Raw genomic sequence first — 27,491 nt, 5'->3', positions numbered from 1 at the left:
AGTACAACTTCATGAGAGGCCCGGAGCAGGGCCACCCAGCTAAGCTGCTCCCAGATTCCTGCCCGTCGGAAACTGTGGGAGACAATCAGTGTTTGTTGTTTTAAGTTGCTAAGCTTTGAGGTAATTTGTTATGCAGCAATAGCTAGCTAATAACCAGGGCCCTTGGGTAGGCGGGGGACCTCAGGCTCAGCCCCTGCCAGCAGCCAGCCAGGGCAGCAGGGAGGGGAGATTTACTCACAGGACTGGAGGCACAGCCAGGAGAAAAGAGCCCCAGGTCTGGGCTTGTTTCTGTGTGATGGCAGCAGCCCCTGCAGATGGAGGGTGCTGGCTGAGTGGGTGGAGCATGTCCCTGGCCAGAGCACAGCTTTGCATCGCCTTTCTGTGGACAAGAAAGTCCCATGTTCAATAAATAGTGGCTATTGCTGTAACTGACTGTGCCATGCTCTTAGTTTGGACCCTACTGGGGATTTCCTTTGGTAGGAAGGTGTTAGGTTTTTGCAACTTCCAGAAGGTCCAGCTGTTTGGAGCAAGCCTAGTGTGTGTGGACAGAGTTCATTGCTGGGGGCAAGGCTGCCACGGGCTGAGCAGGGCAGGTGTTGGTTGCACAGGGCACTGCAGGGCCAGCCAGGGCAGTGAGTCAGTGGCCCATCTTCCCAGTGAGACCAATGGGTCAGTGAAGAAAGAAGCTGTGACCCGGTCAGTAGACACATCTGCGTCCAGGCTCATCAGGGCCCTGAACACCCAGGGCAGCTAGTGCCAGTCCTCGCCCAGTGCGGGTGAGGATTCTAGAGGACATGCTGCTTGATCAGAACTGGCTCACATTATGGGTGAAGGGGCCGAGGGGCTGTGGCTGAGCAGAGGTGGATTGATAGCTGTAGTATGTGGTCCTGTGGACAGTTCTGTCGTGGCAGGGCCACTTGTCAGCTTTCCTCCATGCCAGCCTTAGAAAACATCCCCAACCCTGGTTTGATGAAGCAGTGAGGACTCTTTCAGCTGCAAGTGGCAGAAACCTAGCTCGATATTGATAATAACCAATACATACTTAGTGCTTGCATTTCCTTTATGTATATTAACTCAGGGAATCCTCACAACAACCTAAAGGTGGATATTCTTATCCCCATTTTGTAGATAAAGAATATGAGTTAGACTGACCCAGGTCCCGCTGCTGGGAAGTGATAGAGCCAAGATCTGGCCTAGGCAGGCTGCCTCCAGAGCCCATGTCATTAACACCATGGAGAGGAAAACTCTCTCTCCAGGTTTACCTGCGTCCAGAGGCTCAAATGATTTCACCAGTACCCACTCTCCTCACCAGTTCTCAGGCAGTTCCTGGTGTTGATCTAGTCTCTGTCCTCTCCATGTGGCCATCAGCAGCCTAAGAGTTACACCACTCCCAACTGTTTAAACAACAGCACCAGAAATTAGTCTCAGTGAGCTCCCTAGGGTCATATGCTCACCTATGAGCCACTTGCTGTGGCCCAGGGCATTTGATGCTCTAAAAGGCCAGGGTTGGGTCACAGGCCCTGAGAGCCAGGCCTGGAATCAGAACCCCAGAACCCCATGGCCTAAGAATGGGGAGAGGGGTCTTATTTGCCCAGAAAACAGGGGAGCATGTGCTGCACAAACACAGCAAATGTGTCTGAAACAACATTACTGTCTTCCAATATTTTTTAATGGGGGATGAGGGGATATAACAACACCATTAAAGAATGTTCTGGAAACACACCCACACACCCCCTCTATGCCACACCAAACACAACTCTTTTTACTCTTGCTTATTACCTCCAGGCCTTATCCCCACACGTACATCTTTTAGGCAGTGATAGCCCACAGTACAATTCTCCTGTCTGCAGGGAAGATCTTTAGAGACTAAGGCTAGCCTGGGGATGGTGTGGCTAATTTCCTTTCATACGAGACATAAAGGAATCTTGTCACTGTGAGCCTCTGACCATAACCTTATAGTTTCCAGGGTGTTTTTTTGGTTTGTTTGTTTTCTCACGTTGGAATTTTGCCCTTGTGGCTCCATGAGATCAACAGTGGCTTGTTTCTGGGGTGCTGGAACGGGTAAGATGGGGAGGCATGAGGTGACAGTGCTGGCCTGACCTCCCCCTCCACAAGCCACACAGACAGCCCTTGCCAGGGTCCTGGGCAGGGGTGGCCCTTACACTTGGGCTCATCCACACGAGTCCTTCTCCGGGCACTTCCATGGGGCTGGCTTTCAATGCCTGGGCCTGTAAGCTGATGGCCAGGATCATTCTGTGAGGCAAGTGGTCACAGCAGGAATAACAAGTATAGTGCACTTTTTGGAGCACATTCTCTATATGCCAAGTGCTATGCAAAGCTTTTTTGCACACATTCTTTCACTGAACCCTCATAACAACACTGGGATATAAGTACAATTGTTGCCCCTGTTTCACGTGTGAGGTTTCATAAGCAACCTCATCAAGGTCACACAGGTGGGGAAGGTGGAGCCCTGATTCAGACCCACCAGTCAGAAGCCATGTTCACAACCACTTTGAGAGGGGGAGCAGGAGGTTAAAGGGCACAGACTCTGGACCCTTATTGTCCAGAGATAAATCCAGGCTTTGCCACTTACTGGCCGAGTGGCTCTGAGCAGGCTACTCCATGTCTCTGTGCCTTAGCTTCTCATCTGTAAAATGGGGCAGTGGTGGGGGGGACTTTTAATACCTACTTCAGAGGGTTGTTATGAGGGTACAAGCATTAATGCCCATAAAATACTTCAACTTTGGCCAGGAACAAAGGAAGTGCTCAGTAAATGCTAGCTATTAGTATTATGCTGATGCCAAATCTTGAAAGAGAGTGAGTCTTCACGAAGGGGGCTGAGGACCGGTTCAAATGGGACATGGTGCTTGGCACTGGGTGGGAGTGCAGGAAGGAGGGATAGAGCCAGAGATACATGGATGGAATAACAGATGTGTGTAGTGAGCTCTAAAGTACAGCAGACTGTGATTTGTTCTAACATACCTTTCAAAGACAGAGAGGGAATTGTTTAATTCTGGGTGGAAATCTGGAAGAGTTTCAAGGAAGAGGCAGCTTTTGACTTGGACCTTGATAGAAGCCCAAGACCATGTAGATAGACGAGGAGGAGACATTTTAAAAAGAGGCAAGGAGGTAAGGAGGGTGTGGAGTCCTGGCATGGGAGTGGAGGGTCAGTTCTGGAAGACAAGGAAAGAGGGAGGTATAGAGGGAGGGCTGGAAATGGGGGAGGAACCCAGAGTGCCCAGCAGGGTCCCACAGGAACTTGGAGGTGTGGCTCGAGGAGGATCTCTGCCTGGCAGCAGAACAGGGGTGTTTATGATAACGTCCTGCAGCCTGGGCCACGCTCCCTGCCACCTTGTCTCTGTGTTTAGGACCCATGGGGGTCAAAGCCCCATCTGCCGCCACCTGGGTGGGCCATGCTGCTTCGCCCAGGATCAGTGGCAACCCCCGCCCACACAGACCCCAGGAGGGAAAGCAGTCACTCTGCTCAGACTTGATTCCTCTTCCAGGCCCAGTCCCTGAACAAAGCCAGCATTTATAGCTCGGGCACTGTAGGGTAGGATTACCCGGGCTGTTTATGACTTGGGATAGAGGATTTTCCTGGAGAGGAGAAGCCCCTTTCTGTCCCATTTGAAAGCCATTTGGGCTTTTGGAAAGGGGCTGGGTGATGGCATTTTGCCCTTAAAAATACAGTGAAGACCAGAAACGAAAGAATTCTGATGAAGTCATTCTTCCTTCCAGAGAGCTACTTAGGCCTTGGTGGAACTCCCAGATTTCAGAAATGTGGGAAGCCCACAGAGAATGGCGGTTTTGGTCAGGAAGAGCTGTCCTCCAGGACAGGGGAGACCCGTGGTGCCCTAGCACCAGGCCAGCCTGCTGGAGGCGGGGAGAAGACCCCCAGGCCCTTGCCCAAGTGTGCTGGGGCCCGTCCCTCTCCTGTCTCCTCTCCTGCAGAAGGAGATGGGGCTGAGGGACTAGCTGGGCTCCCCTTGTGTTGATGCTGTGCCCTCTTCTGAAGTCCCTTCAGGCCAGCAAGCTGGGAGTAAAGGTGGGGCATTGAGAAGATTTTCAAGCCGCTGCCACTCTCCTTACTGGGAACCATGGGTGTCCCTTTGACCCTGAGGCCCAGACTGAAGGCCTTAGCTCATCTCACATTCCATGGGCTACCCAAGGATTCCAGGCCATGCAGAGAGATGGGTGACCTCTAGCACCCCTCTCCTCGCCAGGGCATGCCCTAAGCTGTCCCCACTTCCTACTGCACTGTGTGAGTGAGGGGCTCCAGGAAACCTCTTTCCTTTCCCAAATTGTTCCTTCAACCCCTGCCATGCTTAGGCATTTCCATGGTCAGAATCAGCACTTGGGGTTCAGGGTCTGTGTCTCCAGAAGGCTCCCCTGCCAAGTAGGCATCACAAGCCAGGCAAGGGAGGAGTGAATTAGGGGCAGGGAACCAGGCAAAGGAGACAGGACTTGGGAGGATTTGGCAAACTCAGGAAAGAAAAGGGGTTTGGAGAAGGTTTTTGACCAGAATTTAAAATCTGGCAGGATGATGAAAAGTAAAGAAGAGAGGAATGGAACTAAAAAGGGAGCAGGAAGGAAGGGATGGAGAAGTAGGAGAGAGAAGGAAAGGAAAGACAGAGGAATGAGAACGAGGAGACAGGGGTCAGAAAGGAGAAAGGGGGGAGAGGGAGGGGAAGGAAAGAGGGGTGAGAGTGATAGAAGGGAACCTGGAAGGGGGGCGGGAGAGGGGGAGGCAGAAGGAACATGGGGCGGGCAGGTCTTCAGGACCTGGCCTGCCCTCTGTCCTGGGTGTCCTGGTGGTAGGCCCTCGGGGGCTGCCAGTGCCTCTCAGTGGGGACTCCTCTTCCAAGGTTCTGGACTGGGGGCTTTTTATCTCTCCCTCTACCCACCAGTTTATTACCTGCCAAAAATAAAAGCTTCTCTTTCCATTTTGGGGGAAAGAAAATATAAGTATTCCCAGAAAAGTAGAGCTCATTAACTGTGGGAAGCAGTTGGTTACCTATCCAGTAGATAGACAGACAGACATGCACACATGCACATGCATGCACACATGCACACTTACATAGCCCTCTAGACCTGCCAAGCTGAATATGGTAGGCATGCTGCTCTGTGTTATACAGAACAGATATAGAATACTTCCATCACTGCAGAAAGTTCTACTAGACTGCACTGCTCTAGGTTCTTGCCAAAGGCCTGACTGTGCTTAGGTGCTCACCTTCCCACTTATTCTGGAAGGTGATGCAGAGCCCCAGGCACACTCAGGAGCAGGGTGTGGGGGGGTGTTCATTAGCTTAAGCCAATCTTGGTAATTCCCTGCTCAGTGATGGGTTTAGTCTGGGCCTGCGATGCTGCCCTGGCCAATGAGACATAAGGGGAATTCTGCTAAGGGAGAGGGGGTAGCTTCTAGAATATCTTCCTCACTAGAGATACTGGCAGGAAATGCCTGCTCCTTCCCTGAGCTCCATCCTGCCTGTGTTAATCCCCCAGAACTGCCACATCTACCCAGCCACTCACTGGCAGTGGCAATGAGCCCCGAATCCACCAGTTCTGGGGTCGCTGGACTGCTGGTTGTATGACGTACATTTTCCTCATATTTTAGTTATGAACTTTTACTTACAGCCAAAAGCATCCTAAAACATATAACAGTTTTTAATGAAAGAATTCACTAGCTACTCTCAGAAAGCTGAGAGATGTGACTGTCTCAGCCACAAGATGGATACTTACGTGGGGAGGTAACTGTTGGGCTTCTGGCAAGTGGAAGAACATTGAACTTGGAATGAGCAGAGCTAAGATCTAGATCTGAACCTGCTACCAACTCACTGTGTGACTTGGACAAGTCAAATACTGACTCTGAGTGTTAGTATTCCCATCTGTGAAATGGGGAGAATGAAATACCCTTCAGAGAAAAGGGTCTCAGGCAGTTATTATTGCTGATATTGATAATTCCTTTCCTTTGTACAGTTGATAAATCATTTTTATTTTCTGATCTATAAAACCCTTTTGAGATAGGAATTACTGCCTTCATTTCAGAGAAGAAAATACCAAGGTCCAGAGTGTCTTAAGCTTTGCCCAAGGCCCCCGTTGGCAAGTTATAGAGCTGGGATTTATACTTAACATCAAATCCTGGGCTCTGTCCACTGTCACCTGGGAGGGGCTGAGTAGCATTCATTCACCCTTTAGAATGAGTTAGCTTCAGACTGTCCAACTGGTGGTCATAGTTGAAACCTAGGCTCTAGGAAACAGGACAGGGTTAGGGAGTAGGAGGACAGGAGCTTGAGAGGCCTGGAGACCTGGCTCCACATGAGGAAGGCAGGTGGTAGGCTAGCCTAGGTGCTATGTCAGGGTGAGGGTGCGCGGGCTACTGCATGGAGGCTGAGGGCTGGCACCTTCAGAGGCGACTGATGCTGGACAGAGTTCTGACTGAGGCCTCAGGAGACTTGGGTTCAATTCCCAACTCTGCTCTTTCTAGCTGTGTGATCATAGGCAAGTCCCTTAACCTTTCTGAGCCTGTTAACCCACCTGTAAAATGGAAACAGTAATCCTTGCCCATTCATGTTGATATCACATAGATCAGCTGAGGTGCTTTATGAACTGTAAAGCATTAGAGACATCAAAATGATTGCTTTAAGGTGGGGAGGGGGGAAGAACACTGAGAAAGAAGTCCTATATACAGTCGGCCCTCCATAGCCCCGTCAGCCAATGCCAACTTTTATATAAGGGACTTGAGTACCTGCAGATTTGGGTACCCACAGGGGTCCTGGAATCAATCCCCCAATGCCCTTGGATACTGAGGGACCACTGTATGTCAGCAAAGCACAAGACCCCTTGTATGCTGGGGTCTGGGCCCTGGGGACTGGTCCCAGCACCAGGAGAAAACAGCAGTTTGCCTGGAAAACATTGACAAGAAACCAGAGCACGTTGAAGGGCAGCTTGTTAAAAACCACATATATACAATGGAATATTACTCAGCCATAAAAAGAAATGAAATTGAGTTATTTGTAGTTAGGTGGATGGACCTAGAGTCTGTCATACAGAGTGAAGTAAGTCAGAAAGAGAAAAACAAATACTGTACGCTAACACATATATATGGAATTTAAGAAAAAAAATGTCATGAAGAACCTAGGGGTAAGACAGGAATAAAGACACAGACCTACTAGAGAATGAACTTGAGGATATGGGGAGGGGGAAGGGTAAGCTGTGACAAAACGAGAGAGAGTGGCATGGACATGTATACACTACCAAACGTAAAATAGATAGCTAGTGGGAAGCAGCTGCATAGCACAGGGAGATCAGCTCAGTGCTTTGTGACCACCTAGAGGGGTGGGATAGGGAGGGTGAGAGGGAGGGAGATGGCAAGAGGGAAGAGATATGGGGACATATGTATATGTATAACTGATTCACTTTGTTATAAAGCAGAAACTAACACACCATTGTAAAGCAATTATACTCCAATAAAGATGTTAAAAACAAAACAAAACGAAACAAAACAAAAAAGCACAACCTGGTGAGGCTCGGGGATGGGGTTGTTAATGAGGTGTGATCCCAAAAGTGCCAGACCTGAGTGGATTCTGCAAAAAGCCTGCTGACTTTGATCCCTCTTCTCTTATAAAATGTTATTTGTGCTCTCAACCCCTCAAATTCCTAGACTGACGAATCAGTCTGGGCTGCCTGTGGAATTTGAAAAGAATAAGTTTTCAAAAAACCACATTTGGAAACAATAGTTACCAGAAGTGTCTGGGTCTCAGAGGAAAAACAAATACCCTAATCCTGGCTTGCCCCTGTTCTCCAAGCATCCTTCCAACTACTGCCTTACACCGTGCGCCCTCCTAACAGGAGACATACCATATAATGAGGAGCTACTTCACCCTGTGCTCCTGAGCCATGAAAATAAAACACGACCAGATGCAGCAGCTGTGCCCTAGCAGATTACTCGACACCCTTCCCTAGGGAATGAACAGTCCCAGAGGGCCGAGGGCTGCTCTGTCCAGTCCCGCTCCACCACTGTCTCCTCAGGAGGAGCTTGCTGTGTGGCAATAACAGGAGTCAGCTGGTCTCTTACCTATCTTGAACATTTTAAAATTCTAACCAGAGCTATATACGTTCTTAGTTTTAAAAAACTGAATAGGGGCCTCCCTGGTGGCGCAGTGGTTGAGAGTCCGCCTGCCGATGCAGGGGATACGGGTTCGTGCCCCGGTCTGGGAGGATCCCATATGCCGCGGAGCGGCTGGGCCCGTGAGCCGTGGCCGCTGGGCCTGCGCGTCCGGAGCCTGTGCTCCGCAACGGGAGAGGCCACAACAGTGAGAGGCCCGCGTACCGCAAAAAAAAAAAAAAAAAAAAAAAAAAAAAAAAAAAAAAAAAAAACTGAATAATACCGTAAAATTTATAGCAAAAACAACAGTGTCCTGATTTTGAAAACAAGGCAACCACTTTCAGTACTTTTTGGAGTGCATGTACCTGCATACTTCTATATAATAAGCTTATAGTTCTGATTCTTGATTTTTCAGCTTTAGATTTAGTCATTAACTGTCAAATGACAACTTAGCTCTCTAACACTCTGTCCCAATCCTAACCACGCACACACACACACACACACACACACATGCATACACATGCTTCCCAAACTCCCATCCCTTCAATATAGTTGTATCACAATTTTTACTTAATCTCTATTCAGTATTGACATGATTGTAAGTGTGTAAATAATACACATAGCACCCGGTCTACTGTGTTTACATTTTTCTTTCTTTTGAAGAGTTTTTGGGGTTTTTTAGGAGTCAGTAATTGCTTTTCTTTTTTCAATTGTTCACTTTCCATGAATATACGATTAATTCAGCCCCTAACTTTCAGTCAGAACCATAGACATTTCTCCATCAAATTCAATACACCCTGTAAGCTCAGTTCTCCTTTGCTGGGGCCAGCCCTGTCTGGGCCCCTGTCCTCTTGCTTCAGTCTGGTTATGGCTGAGCCTGTGTGGATCTGCCATCTGGGCAATAACAAGAACAAGCCAGGTAAACAGGTTTGAAAACAACTCCTTGGTGAGCACACGCTGCATAGTAGGGGCAGAGCGTGAGGGCCAACAGAGAGTGGCCCAAGCAGCGTGCTCTGCAGAAGAAACGGAAGGGGTTGGCTGAGAGTGGGGAGGTTATAATGAGTATGTGTGAGTCCGGCCGTTGGGAACAGAGAGCAACAAGCATTCATTCTGACCATGGTAATCAGAGAAGGCTTCCCAGTGGAGGTGGCCTGTGAGCTGGACCTTGGGCAGTTAATAACATTTCAATATGCTGAGGAATGGGAAATCCCAAAACCGTTTGCGGCAGAGGAAAGAGTATAAGGAAGGGAGAGCAGAGACCTGAAAGTGAATTGTAAGGAGTGGTTGTGTGTTGCCAGAGCATGAAACGGATGCACTGGGAATGAGGCTGGAGGGGTGAGAGCTGGCCTGGGTGCAGAGGGTGAGGGCAGCTGTGCACACATGGGTGCCAAGGAGGGTATGCCAGCGGTAGTCACACATGAGCTTGTTTATTTCATTCTAACGGCCTGTAGCTTGACAAGGAACATGCACTTTATCCTTTGCTAAAATGGAGGCACTGAATATCAAGGTTTTGAGTAAGAGAGTGTCCCTCTGCTGTGGGACAGGACGAGTAAGCAGAGGCCAGAGGGGAGAATTCAGGGACAAGAGAATATCCATAGCCAGGAGCTGGAGGAAAGACGCGTGCAAGAAATGTGTTGTTATTTTCTTAAAGTCTGTCTTATTTACCACGGTATCCTTAGAACCTAGATGTGTGTGTGCACACAGTGGGTGCTGGTGAATATTTGATAAATAAATGCATGAATCTCCCTAGGCCCATAGTTTAGCCACTGGCCCAGGGAGTGGACCTCAGGTCCCCACTACCCACAGACCCATCGACTTCCAACTCCTTTCCCGAGAGCTGGGAATCTCCAACATCTGTTGCCCCCTTACCCATCCCGCAGGGACTGCTTGTCTTCTTTTCTGGCACCATCTCCTCTGAAAGCTTAGGCTTTCTCAGACCCTGAAAAGGAGATTGTTTCAAATCCACTCCTCCTTCGTCCCTGCAAATATCTCTGAAGAAGGGGATCCCCAAAGCCCAGCTTCGGTCTCAGATTGGGAAAGAACTCTATGTGAAAAATAGAAACCCAGGGCTTCCCTTGTGGCGCAGTGGTTGGGAGTCTGCCTGCTAATGCAGGGGACACGGGTTCGAGCCCTGGTCTGGGAGGATCCCACATGCCACAGAGCGGCTAGGCCCGTGAGCCACAACTACTGAGCCTGCGCGTCTGGAGCTTGTGCTCCGCAACAAGAAGCCGCCATAGTGAGAGGCCCTCACACCGCGATGAAGAGTGGCCCCCTCTCGCCACACTAGAGAAAGCCCTTGCACAGAAACGAAGATGCAATACAGCAAAAATAAATTAATTAATTAAAAAACCCCTACCCCCAACATCTTCTTTAAAAAAAAAAAAGAACAATAACTGAGAATAATGATGAGTGTCCATTAAAAGAGAACAAATTAAAGCTAGATGACACATCTTTAAAAAAAAAAAAAAAAAAAGAAACCCAAGGAGATAGCATCTTCCCGATTCTTCCATGGAGCAAAAATAAACACAAATGAGTATCTTCGCACTTTGCCCTGTGCCTGACATGTGACGGGCCCTCAGACCATGCTGTTGTTATCAGTAATCGGCACTAAGTGCTACCTGGAGTCACCCAAGGGGCTGTCCTTGGGCAGGATGCTGTGGGACCCTCCCTCCTCTCCCAGCCTGTGGGCAGCAGAGCCCCGGAAATGATGCCGGGTCAAGGTCAATGCTCCCGGCCACACTGGCGAGGTCTCCACTCTGAGTACTCTGCATGCTCCAGCCACCCCTCCAGGCCCTGGGGAGAAGGGCTGTGAGGTTACTTCTGGCAAAGGCATTCCCCTCCACATCCTCCTTTTCTTGAGTCAAAGCAACCCGTGATTCAACCTCCAGGGAAAAGGAGTAAAGAGGAGCATTGAAAACAGCCTGAAGGGCCTGAGGAAAAGAGGTCTGCCTGAGTAACTGATGGGGTTGTATGATGGAAGCAGGGACATTGTTGCTTTTAGAGACAGATTAAATCTCTGCTCTCTGCAATTTACTAGTTTTGTGTGACCTTGGGTAGGTTACAGACCTCTCTGAGTCTCAGTTTTCTCATCTGTACATTGAGAATCATAGTCCCTCACTCTTGGGTAGTTGTGAGGTTGAAAGTGGCCAGTGCTGGTCCATCAGCTGTGTTTTTACTGGCCTGCAGCAAGGTAAAAACAGCAACGGGGGAGTAAGTGTTCAGAAATGTTTGTAGAGTTTGAAATTGCCTGACATCCAAGTATGTGATCAGGGGACTTGCCTCACTGAACAGGGTGTGGACCAAAATATTGACCTTCATTGGACTGGAAATACATTCTAAAAACTAAAAACAAAAATCTGGTCCTTCACCACCGATAGTTTGGTAAGCACTGTGGTAAAGAGTATGGCCTCCCAGCACATGAACTGGGGAATGCTCCAGCGGCACTGGGTTGGTGTACTTCCCCTGGCCCCAGCTGCCCAGGTTAGTCTGTGGCAGCCTCCCCCTTCCTTTCCTGAGGTGTCCTCCATGCCTGGCACTGGTCTTCAGACTGGATCATCACCTTGACTCTTGCCTCCAGCTCAGCCCTCACACCCAACCAGTTGTCAAGTCCTGTCTCGCCTCCTACCTATGTGTCCCTCATTTATGTCCCCTTCCCTTCAGCTACACTGCCACTAGAAGAGCACAGGTCTTCACTGCCACAAGGATGCTGTGGTCCTTCCCACTCAACTCCATCCTCCATGATGCCTGCAGAGGGAATTTTTAATTTATTTAAATAAATATTTGAAATTTGAGAATAGTTTTAGATTTACAGGAAAGTTGCAGAGGTAGTAGAAGGAGTTCCATATACCTTTCACCCCTATACAGAGGCTGGAACCTAAAAGGCAAACAAGAATTGAATTTTATTTAAAAGCTCCATCATTCTGCCAAGGGGTTTAGCATTTATAAAGAGGACCCACACGTACACACACACAAAACATGTAAAAAACGATGCTGAACTCAATGGACTAAATCACAAATGGTGGAAATTCAGGCACCAGCAAGAGATGTATTTGGGAAAAGATATTTCCTGTCTGTGCTTCTAGGGTCACACCCATCTGACTATGAACCCTGGCCACAGAGTCCTTGAATCCAGCTCCCCTGGCCCTGGAGAATTCGTCAACCACTCCACAACACGCTGCTGGATTTGATTCCCATATTGACATTGTCTCTGGGGCAATATCACCCAGCCAATCCAGAAGTCAGCTTTAGGGACTGACACACAGGCCCCATTTGGGCAGATCCAGCAAGCAGGGCTTCCAACCACACAGGCATGCTGCCATCACATTAGTCATCAGATGTGGGCCGTGAAGAGGCCCTTAGACAACATCTCAGTGGACAGATGGGGAAACTGAGGCCCAGAGAATGGAAGGGGCTTGCCCACTGTCAGTCATCATTCATTTGTTCACTTGTTAATTCACTCATTCAATAAACATTTGGGGAACATCTTCTACAAACCAGATCCCATGCTGTTGGAGAGAAAATGAATGTGATTCCACAGTTTAAAAAAAAAGACAAACAGTCCAGGCTCAGTGGTGCAGGGACATCCCCAGAATTCCTTCCAGGCCGCTGCATCCCCCATGCTGGAGGCAGAGTCCTTGGTTCACTGTGAAGACTCGTGAATAGCTCTGGCCAATCTGGATGGAGACTGAATCCCTACAGGCACCATTCCTTCTAGTTAAAGCTTTTTTTCCTCATCAGTCACTGGTCTAGTTCTCTCTTTGCTACTTCCTATCCATTCTGTCCCCTTGCCTGTACCCTGTGTTGATTTTATTTGCCCCTGGAACCCTGGCACCTAGAACAGTGCCCAGCACATGGGAGGGGCTCAATGAATATTTACCAAACAGATGGAAATGCTACAGAAACTTGAAACCACCAGAACTAGCAGCATTGAAGGCTGTGTGTCCACACACACGTGCACAGGGCCCCATGTGCGGCAGGCTGTGGGGGAGAGCAAGGTGGTGCAGACCCAGAAGCGAGGGAAGGTTACTACTAAGCTTGCCTTGAAGTCATGGATAGGTCAGGGAGTTCTGTAGAACTCCATCCCCATCTGGCCCATCCCCCTGCATCTAGGTACCCTTTCCTGAACCAGCCTGAGCAGCTGGGCATCCATCTGATTCTCCAAGCTTGAAACCACCTCAAGAAGCCTCCCTGTGTGCCCAGCCAAGCCCACAGACAGCCTTCTCTCCCTCCTTCAAACTCATAGATGGATAGATTTTTGCCAAAAGTTCCACCCAGTCTTCTGAATGGGAGCCGCTGCCAGGGTTCAGCATTCTCTCTATAGTCTGTTGACAGAGGAATATACCCCTGAAACATAACTAAATAATCTAAGCGCCAGGGTCATGGCCATAGCCACCTCTGTTGCTCCTCCACACCAAAGCACAGCAGACCATGTAGAAAACAGCCAGTGGGGCCTTGAAGTCTTTCAGTCCAGCTCCTCACTTTGCGAAGGGAGAAGCTGACACCCAGAGAGGGACGTGACACACCAGTTCTCCTGGCTCCCAGTGCACTGGTCTTCCCCTGGCACCCAGCTGCCAGCAGGGCCATTGGCTCCGGGCAGGTGATGACTGCTACTGGACAGAGGCTAATGTGAGGTTGGCAGGAGGAGTCAGAGCCCTCAGCCTCCCCACCACTACATTCCAAGGCTCCTCCAGCAGATGCTTGCTGTGGAGGCTAAAAGCTGGTAGTTGGGAGGAATTGGTGTGACTCATGTACCAAACACTGTTTTTGTTTTTCCTCTTTCTTAACAATCTCAACTATTGGCTATTTTTATTTCGGGGCCAGATGCAATTTCATCATTTTCTTTCTCCTTGCCTGGGATTCTTTGTCCCATTGCCATGGGAACCCTGGGCCCCCTCCCTAGCTGTCATGAAGGTGCCTGCGTGACAGCCAGGGAGCTGATGGAGGAGCTCACAGCCAGCGCAGCAGCTGCAGCCAAGGCAGGACTGAGCTCGCACACCCCAGCCTCACTCTGAGGCCAGTCCAGGATGCTTGCCTTGCCTGCCCCATGGCATTCCTGCCCTCAGCTGACCCCTCGGTCCATCAACACTTGAGTCTTCCAGGGTCCCAGACCTGCAGCTCCTCACTCAGGCCTTGCCTTTCCCAGAAAGCTTCCTCCACAGGCCCTGTCCTGTGACCCTCCCCCAGCCTCCCTGCCTCCAATCTTCCACCTGTGTCCATCCTCCACAGAGCTACCAGAGTCATCTTTTATGTTTTAATTTTTATTTAACCAAAGTACCACATACACGTTTCTTAAAATTGTGCTAAAAATCGATGAAAGACTGTAGTCCTGTGCCCCCTACCCTCCCTCTAGCGGCACCAGCTTTCAATTCTTTCAGCTCTTTCTCTGGTTGGGACTTTAGATCTTTAAAAAGAAATATGTGTATGTGTGTGTGTGTGTGTGTGTGTGTGTGCGTACACCGCTATTTCTTGAATAGTTTGTTTTTAGCAAAATCTCTTGGCTTCCTGTCATGGTAGTTTGGGATTTAACACTTTTACCCATGACTCTCCCACTTGCTTTACTCCCATATTTTCAAAAGCACAAATTCTAGTGGAAGTAGTAAGCAGTGTTCCCATTATTAGACCTGTGTAGAAATTGTTCATGATGGGCCAAGTAGTGACAGTGTTTACTGCCTTTGGCCTATAACTCTGTTTCCCCCTGGAGTTCATCCCTCAGACCCGGGCCTCTAGGGTTCCTGTCCTGGGCCCCATGCTGGCCCTCCTGTGGCTACATCTCTGTGGAAGGACCGAGGCATTCACAGGGCCAAAGTGATGTCCCTTCCTGGGGCCCACACCCCTCCCCTCTAGACCATGGTTTGGGTTCCTGGGACCCCAAATTCCCTAGTCAAATGGCCCCAAGCCCACTTCCAGGGAATCTTCTCCAGAACTGTCTCTCCCAAGAAGGGTCCACACTGGTGGGTGCACACCCCTCGGCCCTGGGGGTGGCCAAGAGGCAGATGCTTTCTAGTGGGGTGTGGGTGGAACGCAGATATGAAGGCTGTGTGTCCACACACACGTGCACAGGGCCCCATGTGCGGCAGGCTGTGAGGGAGAGCCTGAGCCAGGGGGCAGGACTAGACTTAGTAATGGTTTTCTTCCTGTCTCCCACCCACCTCCATTTCCTTGGTTTTCTATATTCCCATTATTCCCCTTCGTGTTCCAAAAATACCTGTCACGTGTTCATCAGGAATTTTACCAAATGCTCCAATTCCCTCAGCCACCTAATCCATCTATTGTGTTTTCCCCCTTCTTATGTGAAGAAACTAGAGAAGAAACACTCAACACCCACTGAGTGCAAGGCAATGTGCTAGGTGCTAGGGGACCATGCAATGAGCAAGGCATAGCTTCTGTCCTCCAGGGCTTGCAATCTGGTGAGGAGGAAACTGGGCTTCGAGGCAGCCTTCTGAACTCTGCATGGATCCAGGCACCCATGATGGCTGAGGGGGACCCAGATACCAGAAAAAGACAGGCAGGTGGGATACAGGCTGTGTTGTTTCCATCTTATGGATCCATAAACTTCTTTTAAAAAATAAATTTATTTATTTATTTATTTTTGGCTGTGTTGGGTCTTCGTTGCTGCCTGGGGGCTTTCTCTAGTTGTGGCAAAGGGGGGGCTACTCTTTGTTGCGGTGTGCAGGCTTCTCATTGCAGTGGTTTCTCTTGTTGCAGAGCATGGGCTCTAGGCATGCGGGCTTCAGTAGTTGTGGCACGCAGGCTCAGTAGTTGTGGTGCACGGGCTTAGTTGCTTCGTGGCATGTGGGATCTTCCCGGACCAGGGCTCAAACCCATGTCCCTTGCATTGGCAGGTGGATTCTTAACCACTGCTCCACCAAGGAAGTCCTGGATCCATAAATTTCTTAATTTGAAATTTTTTCAAACAAATTGAATGGGAGAAACATAAAATCAATAAGAGAAATAGAAGCAAGTTGTTTATAGAACCCTGGGGATGGCTCAGAGCATAGTTTGAAAACCACTTCTCCAAGATATTACAGCAAAGGTGTTTATAGCCATGTTGCCTGTTTGCAACTCTAAGTGCCAAATAGGGACATCACTTGTTGCTACTTGCTCCGCATGAGTTGAAATTAAGCCAAGGGCTTCCGTTAGCCAGGGAGATGGGAGTTTCCTACCTCTACCTTAACTCAAAGCAGTAAGTGGCTAATAGTAGATGTGAGGGGCGGCACCACGCTGGGGTGGGTTGTTCAGTTCAGGGTGAGTGGATCCTGTGCTCCTCGAACCATGTCATGGAGACACCCACATACTCCAGAAAGTACCAGGCACCCCTGTCTGTCTGGTACCCATCTCTCCATCCATTCCTCCGTCGGCTCACTCATCATGTGCTTGGGGAGCACCAAAGTGTGCAGGTTCTCTGTCAGGTGTTTGGAGCTACAGTGGTGAACCAAATACCTGAATCTTAGAGGTCAGTAAAGGAGACAAGGCACGTGCCACAGAATGGGTACTGGTCAAGTGTTATGGGAACTCAGAGGTGGGAGAAATCTCCTCCAGCTGAAAGGTTCAGGAAGGGCTCCCTGTAGGAGATGACACTAAAGCTAACCATTGAAGGCTGGTGGAACCTGGGGAATCAGAAGGAGCCCATTTGGGGCCAAGGCTCTGGTTGGAAAGGCATGAGGAACAGTTCCTTTCAGCTAGAGCATGGTGGTGTGGAGGTGGGTAGAGCAGTGGTGAAATACATACACACCCAAAGCTGCCCTGGACCCAGACCCATCTGGACCACACCAGCTCATACATGCATCTGTGTCACCTAGGACCCTTTTCCAGCATTTTCCATGTGTGCATCTTGTCCTATTAACTCTAGCTTGAGCACCACAAGGGACAGCACTATTTCATCTTTCGTAGGACAGGTAGCTGCATAAAGGGGATGTGCAATAAAGACTTGCTTGGGACTTCCCTTGTGGCACAGTGGTTAAGAATCCACCTGCCAATTCAGGGGACATGGGTTCGAGCCCTGGTCTGGGAAGATCCCACATGCCACAGAGCAACTAAGCCCGTGCGCCACAACTACTGAGCCTGTGCTCTAAAGCCCGTGAACCACATCTGCTGAGCCCATGTGCCACAGATACTGAAGCCCGCAAACCTAGAGTCCGTGCTCCACAACAAGAGAAGCCACCGCAATGAGAAGTCCGCACACCGCAATGAAGAGTAGCCCCCGCTCGCTGCAACTAGAGAAAGCCTGCACACAGCAATGAAGACCCAACACAGCCAAAAAAAAAAAAAAAAAGCTTTAAAAAATAAATAAAGGCTTGCTTATTGAGCTCCTCCTGGCCCTGTTCCAGGCTCTGGAATACAGAAATAAACAAAAAGATGGTGTCCTTCCCTCATGGCACTGACACTTGAGAGAAAAGCAGCAGGCACAGGCTCTTGCATGGGTGGCTATAAATTCATTCCCCCGCTTACCCTGAAGATTGGGCAAAACAAACAAGGGCTGGACCTGGGTTTTAATCTCAGCTCCCTGCTTAGCTGTGAGACTTAGGGAAAACTATTCACCTCTCTGAGCTTGTATCTGAGCTTTCACCCTAATTTATAAAAGTGGTGCTTGTAACCCTTCCCCACAGTGCCATTGTGGGGCTAAGATGAAACAGTCTGGAAAAGCATCCCCCACAGTGCCTGGCACCAGTAGTGGCCGTTTCACAAGTATTGGTCCCTTTCCCTTCCCCAGTTTGAGGTTTCAGTTTCTCATCTTTATAAATGGCCAGTTCAGGCCAGGTGATCTGCTTGTAAAAGTCCTTCTCACAGCTGTAACAGTTTCTGATTTAAAAAACCCAAAAAGATAGGGGCAGTTGGAGGGCTTGTGTATTATTGTTCTCTGTGGTAAATCAGCCCCTGTATGAAGTCACTTCACCTCCCCTGCGTTTGTCAGGTTTTCCCTCTGTGTGCTGAGAGGGTTGGGACCTGCCAACCCCCCACTCCCACCCCGAGCCACACTGGCTGCTTCTCCGTGTGTAAATAGCTTTACCATCGTGTGCAGCTTAACCATCCCTCTGCAGTCCCGCAGGGAGGAAAACAGCCCTTCTTATGCAACCCTGTCTGGAGAGACAGACAGCAAATGAGCACAGCTAAAAATATTTCATTTTCGTGTGTGTGGTGTGAGGCAGAGAAGGAGGGGCTGTGGGAAGGTGGGTCACATTGCCAAATGCTCTGGATTTTTATCTGCGCTCAGCTGGGAATACAAGAAATAACAGGAAAGTGGTAGCTCTGGCCACGTGGAATCTATCCCATGGTGCTTTCAGTCCAGGATTCTGATTCCTCCTCCTCCTTGCTAGCTCATGCACCCAGCCTCCAGGTGCTACCCCAGGCCTCAGTCATGGACACCGTCAGTGCCCTGCCCAGATTCTCAAAGCTCCCATCCTCTAGCTTCTTGGAGCTTTGCTGCTAATGGCTAGCACCTGTGACCTTCGGCACGTTGCTCTTGGACACTGGAACACAAGTGTCCAGGGAAAGCTGCACGTGGTAGGAGTTGATCCCTATCCATCCACCCCATAGCCAGTGACTGACTGGAGAGGGAGTACTGAGGTGTCATTCACACCTCAGAGCTCCCCTGGGATCGGGCTGAGCGTGGGGGCTGAGCGTGGAACTTCACCTGCAACTCCACCCTGCCTGGCTTCTTCTCTTCCCCTGATGCAACCTGCTCCACCCCTCCCTTACCAGTTTTCCCTGGGAGCACACCTTTAACCAGTCCTTTGCTCCTGACACCTCGGCTCTGAGTCTGCTTCAGGGACAACCCCACTTATGAAGCCTTCCTCCGGGAGCCCATCCTGACTCCAGACCAGCTGCCTTTTCTGCACCTTCCTAATGAACTCTTCTCTGATTGTTGGCAGCAAGCATTTAAGTGCTGTGTTCCTTTGACTCCAGGATGACCTGGGTGTTTATAAGAAGGAGGAGATCTGCATTTTGATCAGCCTGCCCTGTTCCTCACCTTATTCTTATGCATGCTGTATTTTAAGAACCTCTGTATAGAGGATTCTTGGAGTATTCCTTATCTCTTTTGCCAGACCACAAACGCCTTGTAAGATAATAACTATTTTCTTAATGTTTTGTGCAAAATGCTTTGATATGCATCAATCCATTTGATCCTCCCAACCACACCATGTGGTAAAAAAATTTAAAAAGTGGTTATTATCCTCACTGTGAACAAGCAAGACTCAAGAATATTAAGTGGGAGGGGTAGAAAAGATTCAAGGGTAGAATGGATGGTCTAGATGACCTTTAAGACCCCTCCAACTATGACCTTTTAGTCTATTCTGTTTTAAATTTCTCTGTGACTCTATTCAAGTTAATCAGCTGGTTAGGAGCGGAGGAAAGGAACAAAGATGTCTGTGTATGATCTATTAAGTATGACAATCCAATGAGATTGTTATTATTATTACATCTATTTGTATAATAGATAAATAAATATACTTATATATAAGTATATAATAAAACAGGCTCAGAGCAGTTAAATGAAATAATAATAGTTGCACTTTTTTAAGGGCCAGTGACAGAAATCTCACTCAAATTAGCATAAATAGAAAAGAATATTTATTGCAGTAGCTGGCTTCAGGCCTGGCTGGATCTAGGAACTCTAACAATATCAAGTTATTGCTTCTTCCATGTGTCTGGGAAGGAAGATTCCAAGCAGTTCCCATGTCATTCTTAGAGTCCCAGTCCCAGAGGAAAAGAGAGTGCCCTTTCTGATAGCTCTTGGGGAAGAAAAGAAGAAGGCTTAAGGAAGACTCTAATTGGCCCTGCCTTGATTATGGCCTGATACCAGAACAAATCATTTTGGCTAGGTTGATGAGTCCTTGAATGCCCAGACCTCAGCCTTGTGCCCATACCTGGCCAGGAAGGATAGGTCAGGCCCATCTGAATCACAGGGGAATGGGAGAGAGAATCAGGGCAAACCAAGGGACTGAGCCACAAATGACTTGCCAAAGGTCAAGAGCTTAGTAAGTGGTAAAGTTAAGATTTGAACCCAGGTCTTTTGTTTTGATGTAGCGAGTTGGTTCCTTTATTCCACAGCTGTGATCCACAGTACCTAGCCAGTACCAGAGGCACCATCACGGTCAACATTAGCAGCCATGGCAGCTGTTACGTTTTTAAATTTAACATAAAGGGCACCTTTAACTTTTCAAATTACTTTGACCAACACTCTCTTTTTCCTCATCCTCAGAAAACTGAGAAATGTAGACTAATTGTAAATTCACATGCAGTTGTGGGAACCAATATAGAGAGACCCATGTATCTTTCACCCAGTTTCCCCCATGGTAACATCTGGTGAAATTATAGCACAGTATCACAGTAAGGATGTTGACATTGATACAGTTGAGAAGACACAGATCATTTCCAACCACAGGATCCCACATGATGCCCTTTTATAGCCTCATACACTTCTTTCCTGTCCCCATCTCCTCCTTAATCCCTGGCAACCACTGGAGAGCCACATGTTCTCTATTTATATAATTTTGTCATTTAAAGAATGTTGTGTAAATGGAATCATACAGTGTGTAACCTTTGGGGATTGGCTTTTTTCACGCAGCATAATTTTCTGGAGATTCGGCACACTTGTTGCATATATCAATAGCTTATCCCTTTTTATTGCTGAACGGCATTCCATGATGTGGATACACCACCAGCTTGTTTAACCATTCACCTGTTAAGGGATATCTGAGTTGGTTCCAGTTTTGGACTGTTACAAATAAAACCGTTATTAACATTCATGTACATGTTGTTGGGTTTTTTTTAAGATTTATTTTTTCAATAAATTTATTTATTTGGTTTTTTAAAATTTTTGGCTGTGTTGGGTCTTTGTTGCTGCGCGCGGGCTTTCTCTAGTTCCAGCGAGCGGGCGCTACTTTTCATTGTGGTGCGTGGGCCTCTCATTGTTGTAGCTTCTCTTGTTCCAGAGCACGGGCTCTAGGTACGCAGACTTCAGTAGTTGTGGCTCGTGGGCTCTAGAGAGCAGGCTCAGTAGTTGTGGTGCACGGGCTCAGTTGCTCCGCGACATGTGGGATCTTCCCGGACCAGAGATCGAACTCGTGTCCCCTGCATTGGCAGGAGGATTCTTAACCACTCTGCCACCAGGGAAGCCCCATGTACATGTTTTTATGGGAACACAAGTCTTCGTTTCTTTGGAATAAGTGCCTAGGGATGCAATTGCTGGGTCATATGGTAGTTACATGTTTAGTTTTTTAAGAAACTGCCAAATTGTTTTCCAGAGTAGCTGTACCATCTTACATTCTCACCAGCAATGTGTGAGTGATCCAGTCTCTCCGCACTGTCACTGTTTTTATTTTAGCCATCCTGAGAGTAGTGCTATCTCACTGTAGTATTAATTTGCATGACCTTAGTGACTAATGATGATGAACATCTCTTTGTGTGCTTATTTGCCATCTGAATATCCTCTCTGGTGAAATGTCTGTGCCTATCTTTGCCCTTTTCCTAACTGGATTGTTTGAGTTTTTTATTGTTGAGTTTTGAGAATGCTTTAGATATTCTAAATACTAGTTCTTGTCAGTTACATAGTTTGCAAGTATTTTTCCTCAGCCTGTAGCTTGTTTTTCACCCACAAGGTGAAATAAAATATTTTTTAGAATAAAAGTTTTAATTTTGATGAGGTCCAACTTAAAATTTTTTCCTTTTATGGATCATGATTTTGGGTCAAGTCTAAGGACTCTTTGTTTAGACCTAGATCACAAAGATTTTCCCCCTATTTTTTTTCCCAAATGTTTTATAGTTTTATGCCTTATATTAAAGTCTGCAATTCATTTTGGATTAATTTTTGTAGAAGGTGTGAGGTTTGGATCAAGGTTTATTTTTCTGCTTATGGATGTTCAATCACTCCAGCACCATTTGTGGAAAAGGCTATCCTTTCTCTGTTGAATGCTTTTGCAGCTTTGTCAAAAATCAGTTGGGTATATTTGTGTGGGTCGATTTCAGAGCTCTCTATTCTGTTCTGTTGATCTGTGTGTCTGTCCTGCCACCAATACCACACAATCTTGATTGCTATAGCTCTTCAGTAAGTCTCAAAATTGAGTAGACTGATTTCTCCCAATTTATTTTTCTTTCTCAAAATTATTCTCGCTATTCTAGCTCTTTTGTCTTTCCATATAAATTTTAGAATAAGCTTATCTATATCGACACAGTATCTTGTAGAAACTGCATTAAACTATATATTAATTTGGGGAGTTTGGACATCTTTACTATTTTGAGTCTTCAGTCCACGAACACAAACATAAACACACAAACAGCACAATACCACTTTTTTGGGGGTCTCTTTCCATTTTTCTTTATTAGCATCTCAGCAGCTATAACACATGGATCAAGTAAATAATAAGGTGTTCACTCAACAACAATAACAGCAATGCACATATGTCTACGTATATTTCACATGCATTTAGAATTGGGTATACCTCGTCTCTGCTTCTAAGATAAACAGAGAAGACATTCATGTTAACTAAAACGTCCAGCACTATGTGATATGTGATTTAGTAGGTAAACACAGAAGAAACACAATGGAGAAGATGCCTACATGTTCTCTCAGATCCTATTTGAGTTAGTGATTCTGACTCACAATACCACTTTTATAAAGATTTAAAACAATAACACACTGAAACTAAACACACGTATTTGGTGGACACATTTTTAAAGTAAGGGAATGATGAATACAAGATTCGGGACAGTGGTTGACTCGGTAGGGGGAGGCAGAAAGATGGGATGGGAGAAATACATATGTTACCAGTGTTTCATTTCTTGGTATTGGATGGTAGGTTCAAGGATGTTTATTAAAACACCTACATAAAAAAATAAGCAATGACTACAGCAGTGATGAACCATACTGACATATCCATGTTGTGCAGATCCTGAAACTTATCTAATTTGGGGAAGGAGAGACAGTGTAAGAAAAAAATATACAAATTATAAAATCAGGTATAAAAGTATTTAGAACTAGAAATCACAAATTGTAAATTTTAAAAATGTGACAGTGCAAACATCACAAAATCCAAAAGAATACTATAATATTTTCATTAATAATAATTGCACTCTAACACACCTCAAGGATACTGATACTTTCTTTCCCCTATATTTTAACATTTCTGACTGCACCCTGTTTGACCATCTATTTATATAATATGGATTTTCTAAAGAGAGGAAAGATAATTCCATTTTCGCTCTGGCATGTGTTATCAAAATATGCTTTGTGTTGTTGGTAATTTGAAAAAATTGGCTTCACAGCTTGTTACTAGTAATATCGCACATAAAACTTCCCGTGAAGTTTCCTGCTCAGCTGGTGCTTTATGCCCAGAGGTTATTCCCCGGGCATCTGGCCCAGCTCAGTCCAGTCATCACCATCACTCCCACCTGCCGGACAGGTACCCAAGGAGCAGGGTGACAGTAAAGGCTGGATCTTAGTGGTGTCTCCTTCAGAGTCTTCTCCATGAGCTTTAAAATCAGGGTTCACATGTTTGGTGATGTCCCCCAGGGATAGGTGTTGGGGAGCTCTATGTACAATACATGGAGTCATGCTGACACCAGGGCACAGGTGATCAGGCATCCTGCACCCCCAGCAGAGAATGCCCAGCCTTGGAAGGGCCCAGTCAAGAGAGGAGTCCTGAAGCCTCAGCTTCCTTAGCTCCACTGCCCATCACATCTGGAACCAAGACTCCTCAGAGGTCACTAATAGTGAGATCCTCCATGCTGAACCAGTGGTGGTTGCTACACCTCTTTGGAACTCCCTCTGGAGGGGAAACTTTCTTGGTCACACAACCCAGGGCATGAGAGAGCTGCAAGCCCAATGGCTTACCCACATTTACTGCCTGGCTGTATTTAGTCATTTACTCAACAAAGATACAACAAGCATCTACTATGTGTCAGGCTCTTGTGCTGGGCACTGGGGTACCACAATGGACCTGCCCTCTGGGAGCATCCTTAAAGAGAAGATGGCACCAGTTTAAGTCTGGGCACATCTCCCTCTCAGAGTTAAGTGTTCCTGACCTTAGGCCTCCTCAGGCCCCCGCTCTTACTCCGTCAAACCATCATGTGTCCATCCCAGGCACACTGGGCACGTGCTTCATGTTTCTGTGTCCCCAGTGCCCAGCACACTTGCTCAGCATGCAGCGGGAGTCAACGTTGAATGGCGCGGGGCAGCCAGAAAAGCCCAGGGCAGGTGGACTGGAGGCTGCGTTTTGAAGGAGCCCCAGGGAAGGCAGTAGAGCTTGGCTTTAGCACTGACCTTAGACTCATTCCCAGACCGGTGTGACTTTGGCTTCTGACGCTCCACAGGAACCTGGCCACAACCAAAGTGGATTCCACTCCACTCCATCCCCAGGATGATGGGGAATCAAAGCAGGGAAGCAGAACTTTCCTGAGGAGGGGGGAGGGATGAAGAAAGCGGCGGCGTCTGGTCTTTGGGAGCAGGTAGCACCGGGCTGAGGCTTTTCCCCTCACTACTCAGCAGCCCCACGGCCTCCTTGTACCCTGCACACTTATGACCTTCTTCTCTGTGAACAGTGATGGGTGCCGGTCCAGCCATGTCTCCTGGGAGGGTGGAGGGAAGGCTACACATCCGGAAAGGCCAGAGTGACCTTGGTATGGACTCCCAGCCCTCTGGTCCCCACCAAGCCTCCCTGCTCCACAGGCCTGATCTTACACAAGAGCAAAAGCTCCAGAAAGGTTGGGGCTAGTCCTCCTCCCCACTGGGCATCTGGGACAGTACCTGGAACATAATGGGGCAAGATAAATATTTATCAAAGGATGGAGGGACAGGTTATTACAGTACTGCAGAATATAATGAACATAAAACTGTATTGTCAAAATAACACATCATTAGGCTAGTTGCTTTGGTTAAAATGACTTCCCAACTATAAAAAACATGACCTCAAAAATGTGTTTTCCACTTTTCAGGAGTACGAATGCCAATTGGTGCTATTTGAAGCTCTCTCTCCTTTGTTGATGCTTTTATTACTAACTCACTGTGAAAAGTTCGATTGCAGACTAGGAGAAGCAGAGAGCTGCCCAGAATGAGATTGTTATAGATCTTCAGTGTAGATGTCATAAAGCAGCAGACACTCTTTCCTCCTGTAACCTCCATACTTCAGGTGTCCCAGTCAACCCCACCAGCAGCTCTGTAGTCCTAATCCCTACTCCATACCTAACAATCTCAGTGTAACAAAGGAAGGAGGGTGACTGTGTGTGCTTGTGTGTGTGACATCTCTTTTCCCGTCACATGTTCAGAATGCATGTTTCACTTGTGCCTCTGCTGAGCCCTGGAGCCCGGCCCTCCACTCTGTCATGTGCCGTTTGTCAGGAGAGGGACCAATGCACCATGTTCAATAGATACGAAACCACATAAGGATGAGCCAAACCTACAAATTATCTGCTCGCTGGTTCCCCAGCCTGGACCCACGTTGAAACCTCATCTTCCTGTATACCCAGATTTATAGCTCATGTTCCTAAATATCATGCTTATACCTCCTCACCCTGACATTCACTTCTTTCTCTGTCTTCCTATACCCCCCAGCTACAGTTACTACCTGTCTATAGGCTGCCAGCCTACTGCATAGGTCTTGGCCCCCTGCAGTGTGATATAAGACCCAGTTTCTCCTTGGCACAGCCCTAATCACCTTCAGACTCCCCCACTTCTGCCACCCCTCCTGTACCCTTGGAAATCTCCTTTGTGACCTCCTCATAGGTCACCCCTATCTATTATGTCTCAACCCCACCTCCCATTGCATTTTCTCCCTGCAGAGGAAAGCTAACATCATTTACCTGCTACTGTTGTCTCCTTTCTGCTTTGTCCTTTGGTCTTATTCATTTTCCACTAGAAATTAAGCTCTTTGAGGGCAGGATGTGTCTGCTTTGTTCACCAAAGTATCCCCAGTGCCAGGCACAAGGTCGGCACTCAATAAATATTACTGAACACAAAAATGCATAGCATCGTTGAGCAACTGGCCAGTGGGTTTGGAACTAGCTCAATTCGTCAGCTTCTGGGGCATTTTTAGAAACCCTAGTAGCTCCAGAAATGATGTTACTAAAGCCCCAGGAAAGGAACATTCTATTACGTGATAAACAGCCTCCGCTCATAAAAGAAAAACAAGAAAAGAAAAAACCCACTTCTCTCCTCCCCACCACCAACCCCATCAAGAATTCCATCCTTTTTTAGACAAATCTACTTGGGGAGTAAGCACAACAGAATGTGCAAAGGGTCCCAATTTTACTGGGTGCATCTCTAGTTGCCTTAGAACTGTGGTTTGCTATTTTAACTGTGCATCATAAGTCCTGGGGAATTTGTTTAAAACACTATTCCTGGGCCCTATCCCCAGCGGCTTGGTTTTAGTAGGTCTGGGATAAAGCCCAGAATCTGAGTTTTTAATAATCTCTCTAGACGACTTAGAGGCAAGTGGCTCTCACATCTCACGTTGAGAGACTGTATCTTAGAGTTATGAAAATTCAACCAGTATTGTCAGATGTGACCTGACACAGAGAAGGTTAAGGGGAGCTAGTTGATGCCAGTATGGTGGCATCAGACACTCTATGAACCACAATTGGAAAAGGCCGTATATGAAAACTGAAAGGACAGACAGACACACAGCCAAGGACAGGTGCAAAAGCATGATGTGGAATTCTTGACAAGGCTGAAGGCCAGAGTAGACGAGGTGTTTCCTAAAGGAAATTGATATATTTGAAGACTTGCCCTGTGAAGGAGAGTATGAACTTCAGGGGAGCTGCTCCAGGGGGTAGTAGTTACAAGGAGACAGATTTCAGCTCAACATAACGAAAGAACTTTATCACAGACTCACCGTGCAGTGGAGTGGGCTTCATGATTTGCTTAAAAATTAGAGATATTTTATTTACCACAATTTCCTCTTAGAGAAAGCATTCCATAAGACTAGAAAGAGGAGTAATGACCAGCAGCTGGACTTAAGAGTTGGATAAACCTCAAGGGGACCACCTCCATAACCAAATGTGATCACTGGTGTTAAATCACTGCTGGGGAATGCAGGTCTGGGAAACTGGGAGCTTTTACCTCCCTGCATGGTGAATGCGAGTTTGGGCTGGAGCTGATCTGCTGGACAGAGTAATTAGGAGCTGTATGGAGAAAGGTTGGAGGAAAAATAACACTGTAGCATGGTGGGTGGAGGCAAATCTGATGAGAAGGATGTCTGGAAGCTTTTATTGTTCTGATGTAGAGTATAACATATAATAGAGCCCTCCCAAAATCTTCACTGAGCTTCATGGTTTTCACTTATGCTTTGGACAGTGAATTTGCTTTTGAGGGACATGGTAAACTCTTGGTTCCTGATTAAGACTGACCTGGGGCAAAATCAAAGTTTACTCAGAGAAGAAGAGCCAAATATGGGTT

Source organism: Mesoplodon mirus, assembly GCF_964341445.2.
Source record: "Mesoplodon mirus genome assembly, chromosome: 4".
NCBI classification, from domain to species: domain Eukaryota; kingdom Metazoa; phylum Chordata; class Mammalia; order Artiodactyla; family Ziphiidae; genus Mesoplodon; species Mesoplodon mirus.
The sequence above is the reverse complement of the archived record's forward strand: the minus strand, read 5'-3'. Positions refer to the sequence as shown.